The sequence below is a fragment of the Asparagus officinalis genome, chromosome 10, assembly GCF_001876935.1.
Source record: "Asparagus officinalis chromosome 10, Aspof.V1, whole genome shotgun sequence".
NCBI lineage: Eukaryota > Viridiplantae > Streptophyta > Magnoliopsida > Asparagales > Asparagaceae > Asparagus > Asparagus officinalis.
The window spans coordinates 5,281,556-5,290,649 of NC_033803.1; the positions used below are offsets into that span (position 1 = coordinate 5,281,556).

At 38.4% G+C, this 9,094-nt stretch overlaps 1 long non-coding RNA gene across 3 annotated transcripts; it reads right to left on the minus strand.

Moving 5' to 3' along the window:
* On the minus strand, positions 205-4,208 carry LOC109825928. Of its 3 annotated transcripts, none has more exons than XR_002243138.1 (5): positions 4,025-4,208; positions 3,791-3,863; positions 3,597-3,711; positions 1,818-1,955; positions 205-655 (listed from the first exon to the last, which is right to left on the minus strand). It is a non-coding gene; the product is annotated as an uncharacterized LOC109825928 (long non-coding RNA). The 3 variants fall into 3 exon arrangements; XR_002243136.1 differs by having other exon boundaries at positions 3,791-3,875; XR_002243137.1 differs by lacking the exons at positions 205-655; positions 1,818-1,955 and adding an exon at positions 2,017-2,027 and having other exon boundaries at positions 3,791-3,875.

The following is a 9,094-nucleotide window of genomic DNA, read 5'->3' on the forward strand; positions in this document are numbered from 1 at the left end:
TAAATCAGGGCTCAAGGGTAAAGCTATTTGATTTTTACTGGTTCTGTTTTTATGAGTCTATGACAGATCATTTCGCTGATGATGCTTTGTGTTACTACAAATAATATTTGATATCAGATTGTCTGTTTCTCGTCAATAATGGATAAATTAGTTAGCTTACTTTCTTGCATTCATTTTTCCAAGTATACTAGCAAGAAACCCCCCGCGTAACGCGGGGAGAATAAAGAATGCATACTCCTATCTTTAAAATTGGGATATTCATTTCAATAATCATAAATGTTGAAAAAGTAAGTTTAACGACAACAAAAATACAACAGTTTTGATAACAGATGTAATACACATTGTTTGTGACAAGAGTTGGGAAGCACAAGGATTGGATTCAATAATAAAGATGTGAATGTAACATGAACAAATAGTAAATAACCGAATTCATTATCAATATCTATTTGACATAAAAAATCATATGAAACCTAGAATAACATGATTCTATTGGTATGAACTGCGTACCTGATTTGATATGAAATATAGCGGTTTGACATGAAAAAATAACAAGAAACCTGTTTGACATGGAAAAAACAAACGAAACCAGTGATAACCTGATTATTCATAATTTTATGAAATATGTACCTGAATTAGCGAAAAATTCTTATGAAACCTGTAAAAAACATATAAACAACCTAATTTGTCATAAATATGTATATGACATGGCAAATCGCATCAAACCTGGAAATACCAAACATGTACGTAATGGAGACTGAGTATACGTAATGGAGACTGAGTAGTTGAGTCAACTATCAGAAATAAAACCAGTTAGGTTTCAAAACCATGAGTGCTTCAAAACCATGGGCAATACCAGTAGAAAATTTATTGATACAAATAAATAGTCAGATTCAACCTCCAACCACCAAGTGAACGTACCAATCCATATATATCTATAAAATGCAATGTTTATGCAAAGTTAACGTATTAAGTTAGCGTACCAAGTTAACGTACCAGCCACATGTATATGCAAATTATGGTTGCGGGCTCAGAACTTGGTCAACAATATCATCATTGTTAGCCATCCAGTGTAATATCAACAGATATTGCAGGTTGCTAATCTCAGAAAATTTTACAATCATCATAGCCTAAAAGTAAAAAAATCCCATTATGATATCAAGGCTTGGTAGACGCTATGTAAGCATGCAACCTCATGAATAAATAAAGATATACATATGTCAAAAAATAACATAAGAACACCATCGATTCTTTTTCTTCCGAATTTGCCATCCATTTTTCAATTTATCTTTAGTTTTAACATCTGAATTTTGTTTTGGACCCAAGGATATTTTAGGGAGTCCAGGCCAAATTTTATCAATTATTGGTCATGTGGCCATTTCCCCTTTTGCCCCTTTGGTTGTTTTTTCTCTCTTCTAATTGTATCATATTTGGTAATGGTGAACCCAAATAACCCCTGCCTCACCCAAGGCCATGTCGTTCCCATCCCTCTCATCCCATTGAGACTGAATTCTAAGAGGCGAGGGAGGGTGTTGGGTGATGTGATTGGAAGAATGGTGGTCAAGGAGGTGATGGACTTGGGATTTGTTTGGGAGATAAAAAGGAGGTAAAAGGACAAGTGCTCTCTCCTCAAAATTGATCTCTACATCTCACAAAAGTCTAAATCCTTCAAAGATAATCATCAAAAGAAGAAGATCTGTCGCTGAATATCATCAACCTCACAAGTCACAAGTATCATTCATTCAAGAAACTATAACCTTATATTTATTAAAATCTTAGAATCTTGCAATTCTTTTCTTTACTATCAAAGGAAATTATACCTGAAGGAGATTGGCAAAGGTCTCGACAGTGACAGTTTTGTTAATCCCAACCTCATAGTACATCCTCAAGCAAACTACCCATCCACAATCTCTCAGCCAATCCCTTCTCAACCAAGCAATGTCACAAATGCATGGTTACTGCAGATCACAAATGCCCAAGCAATGTCAGAAGCAAACATGAAGCATATCAAACGAAAGGATGCATGGTTACTGCAGAAAAAGCCAAGACATTATCTAGAAATCTAAAGAGCATCCACAATGCAATTAGCTATAATAAATGTATAGTCATACTAAGCACATATTCCTGCACATACAGCTTGGAGAATATCAGATTCCACACACTAAGAGTGCATTAACAGCATGTAAGCGTACAATTAGAAAGCAGACATATTAACAGATAGTATCAACTTTTATACACAATAAGGCAAACAAAATCAGATTCCACACACTAAGAGAGAGGAAGAATAGCCAGGCATATATGCATCAGTGATGTCAAAAAAAAGCTAGCCAAATAGAATCGTTATTAAATTAAACGAACTTTCACTTGGGACATTGAAGAAAATAAGAACATGCAAATTTTCATCACAATATTTTCTAAAATGAAAATTTCAGATATTTTCGATCAGTTGTCATGAAAATTTTCATTTACCGTCTAAATTTCAAATAATAATTTTCAGATAATTTCAACTAATTATAGGAAAATGAAAATTTTCATTTACCGTCTAAATTTCAAATAATAATTTTCAGATAATTTCAACTAATTATAGGAAATGCAACATCCAAATTTCATCACAATATTTCTAAAACATACAAAATTTTCATCACAATATTTCTAAAATGAATGAAAGCTTTAAATTGAGGGACTTTTTTCTTTAAAGCATGGGTTGATACCTTGGTATTTCCATCATCATTCACAAAATTAAAGACACGGGTTGATAAAGAATATTTTCGAGAAAAATTCATGTATAACCTTCCAAGCTTTCACAAAATATACAAAAGTTTTCAAGAAGAAAAGGATGGCCTTATGAACCTGAAAAAGATTGCTATGAACTGATTTTGACACCAAGAATTTGCATAACTTGGACAATGTATATTAAGTAGAATTGAGATAGCCTTAATTTATTTAGACATGTATGAATGTGTCAAAATTTTTTGATAATCCCAAATGGTTAATTAAGTAAAATGTATAATCATATTTAAGATCAATTAATTTTTGTAAATATAAAACCCAAGTTTAGTTCTATGTCTGATAAAAAATACAGAATAATAAATTTTCATTTACTGGGTTGCTTTGCTTGCCTTAACTTGAAATATAAAGTGTATATTATTTTGAAGAAAATATTCAAAATCCAGAAATCAAAACTCATTCCTAGCTGAGGGTTAAATTGAAACTTTGGAAAGATAGTATTGGCTTTCCATAGCTACTATAAAAGGCTAACGCATGAGATGCCGAGCCCAATAAACTATAAGTTTATTAAGAAATAAAGTCTCTGTTCCCTTTATATTTTTAATTTAATGCAGCTTTATTAAATGCAACTTGTTATATATGGTTTGTGTCATTCACCGCACTCTTTTAACATAAAATAAAAATAAATGTTACTCAAAAAACATAAAATAAGAGAATTAAATTTTGAAAGTAATTGCTATTACATCAAAAATGAAATATAATGAATTGAGTTTTTTTAAAGGAAATTACAAGTGGTTTATAGATGCGGATATCGTGTTAACTTTAATAAGGATACTGAAAATTTACCATTTCTAGAGGAATTGAGCACTTACCGTAGATATCCACTTATGTGTTCATACTATCCATGGAATTAGCAGAGCGAAGAACAAATTTTCCCTGAAATAGCGAAATTAGGCTGAAGGAGGAAAGCAAGCCTAAAGCAAAGATCTATTAAATAAATTTATATTAATATCAGGTTAATAATAAGATATAGAGATGGGGAGAGTGCAAGCTAGCTTGTATATACCTCTTTGGTGTTGATGAATACAATCAAGATAGTAATGGAGAACAATCGTTTGTTGGTGAGCGAGTGATTGAAGCTGCAAGATGATCTGATAAGAATGAATGCATTGTTACAAAATTCTATGCAGTTAGACCTCAAATTCTATCAACAAATAAAATAATATGTAAACAAGAAATCATCAAAATGAAGTCAAGAGTCCTCTATAGCAAGATCCAGCAAAGATTTCAGCAAAAATACCCAATTTTCCCAATAAAGGCGTTGCCTTTTTCTCCCGACCCCAAAGTCAGCGATCTTGATCTGCTTCTGGCTGTTGATGAGGAGATTGGACGGCTTGATGTCGCGGTGGATGATCTTCCGGCTGTGAAGGTAGTCGAGGCCCTGGAGCACCTGGCCGGCGACGTGGGAGAGGAAGGGCTCGCTCTCGATGGGAGCCGCCGTCCATGTACTCGAGCGACGATCTGCCGCGGGATGAGCGGTGTCGCGCGAGGCGGGGAGAGCAGGGAGGGCATCAGAGTCTGAGGGGTGTGAGGGGACAGCGCGGAGAAGTAGAAGCAAGGAGGTGGGGGGAGGACTCTAGCGAGGTCGGCGACTGCGGGTCCACGCGGGTCATGGGTCAGGACGGGTCGCCGTTCGCGAACTTGGATGCGCGGAGAGGAGGGCGGAGGGCGTTTAGGTTAGGGCCGTAGTTCCAGTGGAACTTGAGGAGGCTGTGGTTGTGGTTGAGGGAGTATGAGAGAGATATGGAGGGATGGGAGTGGGTGAGAAGGTCTCTTTTGCTGGCCTTATCCGAAGAGGAAGGTTCCCAAAATATCCTTGCATCTAAGAAACATAGAGAGGGCAAAATATGTATGAGTAGTGAATGATGAAATTTGGCGTGGACCCCCTAAAATACCCTTGGTCCCAAAACAAAATTTAGATGTTAAAAATGCAAATAAATTGAAATGTAGATGGCAATTGAGGAAGAAAAACAAAAAAGCCATCTAGCTTTTAGACAATGTTTTTTATGGGGGCACGTTGCTCTGCAGTATGTTCCTTGTTTTGGTTATGCTTGGGCTTTTGCTTATCTTTTGCACAGGGTCTAAGCATTGACAAGTTTGTCTTTCCTTTTGTATAGGGTCTAAGCATTGACAAGTTTTTCTTTCTAGTCCTGATGTGATATAATTTAAAGGTTGATGATTAATTTAATTCCATAGAACTCTATAATATTAATATTAAAGCAACATTTTCAAACCTACCATATTTTTCTTGGGGGAGCTTTTTTGTTAAGAGTATGGTAACTATCATGCCCAGTTAGGGACTTGGAGTAAGCTGTCACTTGCTTCATGTATAACATGTTTTCGACAATTTATGACGTACTGCTTATGTCAAGGCAATGTGTAGACTGTGTTATCTGTGATTAAAATATTTGATAACCCCTCACCTGTTCTGGCTTGTTTGATGATTAATTTTATGTCCTATGTGTTGCAACTTACTATGTGTTGAAGTTAGGGGAAGAACTGAATTCTGATTAATTATCATCTCAAATAAACAAATCCTTGTATCAGACTGTTTGGAATCTACTTCATTTTAACGTTGAGCGTTAGCTTTGCCATTCTTTTGAGAAGAAACATTTAGGGTTTAACCTTTTAAATTTTCATTCTTGCAGTGGTAAACTAACATAAATCTTTAATATCCTTTATGCAAGTCTAAAATTTCATACTTGCAGTGGTAAAATGACATGAATCCTTCCAAATTTATCCTTCATGCAAGCCTTTTCGAACTCACGCTCCTGCTCCATGTCTGTGATGTCTTCACAGAGAACTCTATTTGAAGTTTCTTAAATTACCACATCCATTTCCAGTTCAGCATGCAGCTCTGAACCCCAGACCTTAGGACCTGCATCAATTTTATGGCTAATTTCACCAGATTAGTTTCGAGTTATATCAAAACCAGAAGCTTCTGCAATGCTCATTCTTTTCTAACAGTATTGTCATCTGTCTGACGGGGTTGCTTTGATTCTATAGAATGTTAGTTATGATCTTTTGTAGAGCAAGGATTTCATGGTAGGCATGGTTCATGGTATGATATCGACTTTTAAAAAGTGAACAAGTCGTCCAGTTCTTTTTCCCCCTCGATTCCTCTAGTATGCACAACATATTTCTAAAACAAAATTATTTCCTTGTGTACAAACTGTTTTCATGGCAATAATGGTCATGTTTGTTACTAATTGGATTTAATTTTTTGTCATATCAATGCTGTGTGAATATCAGCTGCCCATCAATGTAGGTATATAGCAATTCAGTAGGTTTGGGTTCTATTGTTGCAGTCAATGTTAGCCTTGTTCGCGTGGAAAACTGTTTTCTTTTTCATTGATATGATTGTCATCTTGGATTACAAAGATCCAGTCTTTTATAGATCCGGTTACAACTAAATCAAAAGAAAAAAAATAAAAATTACAACTTTCCTCTTGTGAACAAATCGCAAGCTCCTGTTTTGCGGTTGCTTGCTTGTGTGGGTTCTTTGCCAACGCCGGGGTTAATCCGTGGACCACCGCGCGATCTAGATCCGGTCGGATCTACACGATTATGCGGGTATTATTCCACGAAGGGAATAATAGCCGGGAGGGATTAATCCACCAAGGGAATAATCGCTCAGATCTCGAGATCTAAGACCAAGCTTAGATCTGGAGTGTAGTCTCGTGTAGATATCAGATCTGTTCTTTCTTCCTCTCGAAATCCTGCCTTTTCTGACGTGGATGGTCGCCGAGGATCAGATCTGTACGTCCAAGTCTTCAAGTCTTCAAACTTCGAGTTCACTCTTCAATCCGGCAGAGTTTCGGCTCTTGAAAGTTCGACCCCTGAAAATGAACATCTCTAGGCCTATTTATAGGCTCTCAGGACAGTGGCTGCAAAAGGGGAAATGTCGGCCACCTTTGGCCACTGTCGGCCACCTCTGAGTTCCGTTGTTTCCGGTTCTGTCCGTGATTCGGTTGATTGAGACTCTGATTGGTTGATCTGATTTGGCAGTAAGTTGGATTCCTGATTTGGCAGTAAATCCGCTTCTGAGTTCGAGTCCGAAATTGATCTTGATTCGATCGTGATTCGTCCGAGTTTCCCCTTGGTTGGATGGCTCGTTGATTCCTCAACTCATTAGCTTGATTCTGCACGCGGGTGGATGCATTCCGTCGCTTCTGTGCGATTCGTCGATCTCGTCGCCTCGTTGGTTCGTCGGTTTGTGCCGAGCTATGCTAGGGGACCTATAAGCAATTTTATATGCCTACAGATACCCCCTCCAAAGTATTTCAGTCTCGTTCTTTTATAGAAGAGTCTGGGATACTTTGGATATGATTGTCCCTACCTTCAGTCGGTATAACGGGACCTCGGAATGGCTTCTGTTCTTGACTCCTTCAATTCTCCAGGCTTTTCGGTGCTTTGTCGAAAGTCTGTAAGAGTTCCGGTGCTGCATTTATTGTCTGACCGTTTGTCGGAATTTTTTGAACTTGAAGTCGATTCCTTTTAGCTGGCTATTGATTGTGGCGTCGAGTCTTTATGCACAACGCGTTGTCCGGCGTAGTGTGGTTGAGTTATCCTTAAGAATATTTATAAACAATATTCTCCAGGAACTTCTCAACCCAAAAATAGGGAATAGTTTATACTCATATACCTTATTGGAGTATTAAGAAGTAGTTTATACTCGTATACTTTTCGGAGTGTTTTCTGCGCCCAAATGCGCTGAACCGACTTAAAATGAGCCAAAAAAGGCAGTAAATCGGTTCAAAAAAATCCTCCGACTCTTCCGAACATGTGGGAGAAGAGTGAGTAAATGACGGGTTGAATCGTCGCTCGATTTGAAGTCGTTTCGATGCTCGGTTCGACTTCAATTTGAGTTTTGGTTTGAACTGGGTCTGGTCCGGTTCGGTTCGGTTCGGCCCAAAACCGGTTCACCCTATATAAAAGGGTTTCTTTTTCTTTTCTTTTTCTTTACCCTAGGGGGTTTTTTTTTTCTTTTCTTTTTCTTTACCCTAGGGCCGGCCCCCCCTTTGTCCTCTTTTCTGAGTTTCTCTTCCCTCGAGTCTCTTTTCTCCCTCTAAACTTCAGATCCGTATTAGATCTAGCCTTCCTTTGGATCTTGGACTGAGAAATTCCCCAAAAACTCCAAATAAAAAGTTTCTCTCAGGCCCCTCGAGCGCGTGGTTCAGGTTTCCTTAAAGGTCTCGCCTTTATTGGATTTTGGGCTTCTCTTCAGGTAAATCCGCGGGATCGCATATAAGGGTTGAGGGAGTGATTTGATGCCTCAAGCTCGCCTTTTTAGGGGATAAAAAAGTGATTTTTATTTCTAGATCTGACCTCTTGAATTCTTTTTCTGTAGGCCATTATGTCGCGAGTATCGAGAGGTCGTTTTCCTGCTGCATCGGTTGATGACGCGCTTCCCTCATATGCTGGTGAGCAATTTTTTGACCTTTTTCGAAAATTTACAAATTAGTCCTCTTTTTTCTGGATATTTGCAAATTGGTCCATTTTACCCCCCGTTGTTCTCCTTGGTGAGGCAACCGGGAAAGGCCTTGGTTCTCCTTGGTGAGGATCGACGCTTTATGGAAATTTTGCAAATTAACCCTCTTCTTCTGAGAATTTGCAAATTAGTCCTTTTACCCCATTTTGCTCTCCTTGGTGAGGCGATCGGGAAAAGCCTTGATTCTCCTTGGTGAGGATCGACGCTTTAAAGATGGGTTTTGCTTGGTCAAAACCACATCTCATAATAAAGGGGGCGTTTTGACGCTGCATTGTGCTTTATAAGGCAGGGATATATTGTCGATATACCCTATCTTATAAATGCGCAATGTGGCCAAATCGTCTCGCCCTTTATAAGGCAATGACTCTATCTTACCAATTTGTAAGATGAATTCAATTTCCTTTTATATCTGAAATTAACAAACACTTAACTGCTTGTTTTCAGTGGAATATCCTTCCGGAGCTTTTTCATCGCATGCGGTGAATGGACGTCGTGATGAGTATTATTCAACATCTGATGACTTTTCGCCCATTCCGCTCACCTCCCAGTTTGCTCCGGGCACGTCGTTGGAAGTTGTCCAAGTGGTGAGGGAAGGTGGCCATCAAGCTCTTCGCCAGCTGATCACAGATGCGCCTCTCGTGCAGGATGCCAGTTCCGTTCAGTCTCTTAGGAAGACTGACTTCTTGTTTGGAGACTCTACCAGGGATCCCGATGCAGTATTTATTGAGGCTGAGCAGTGGCTTTACCAGACTGGCAGTCGTTATATGTATTTGCCGAAGATTCCTCGACACCGTTCTTTGACTGAGCTCAGGCGCCAAG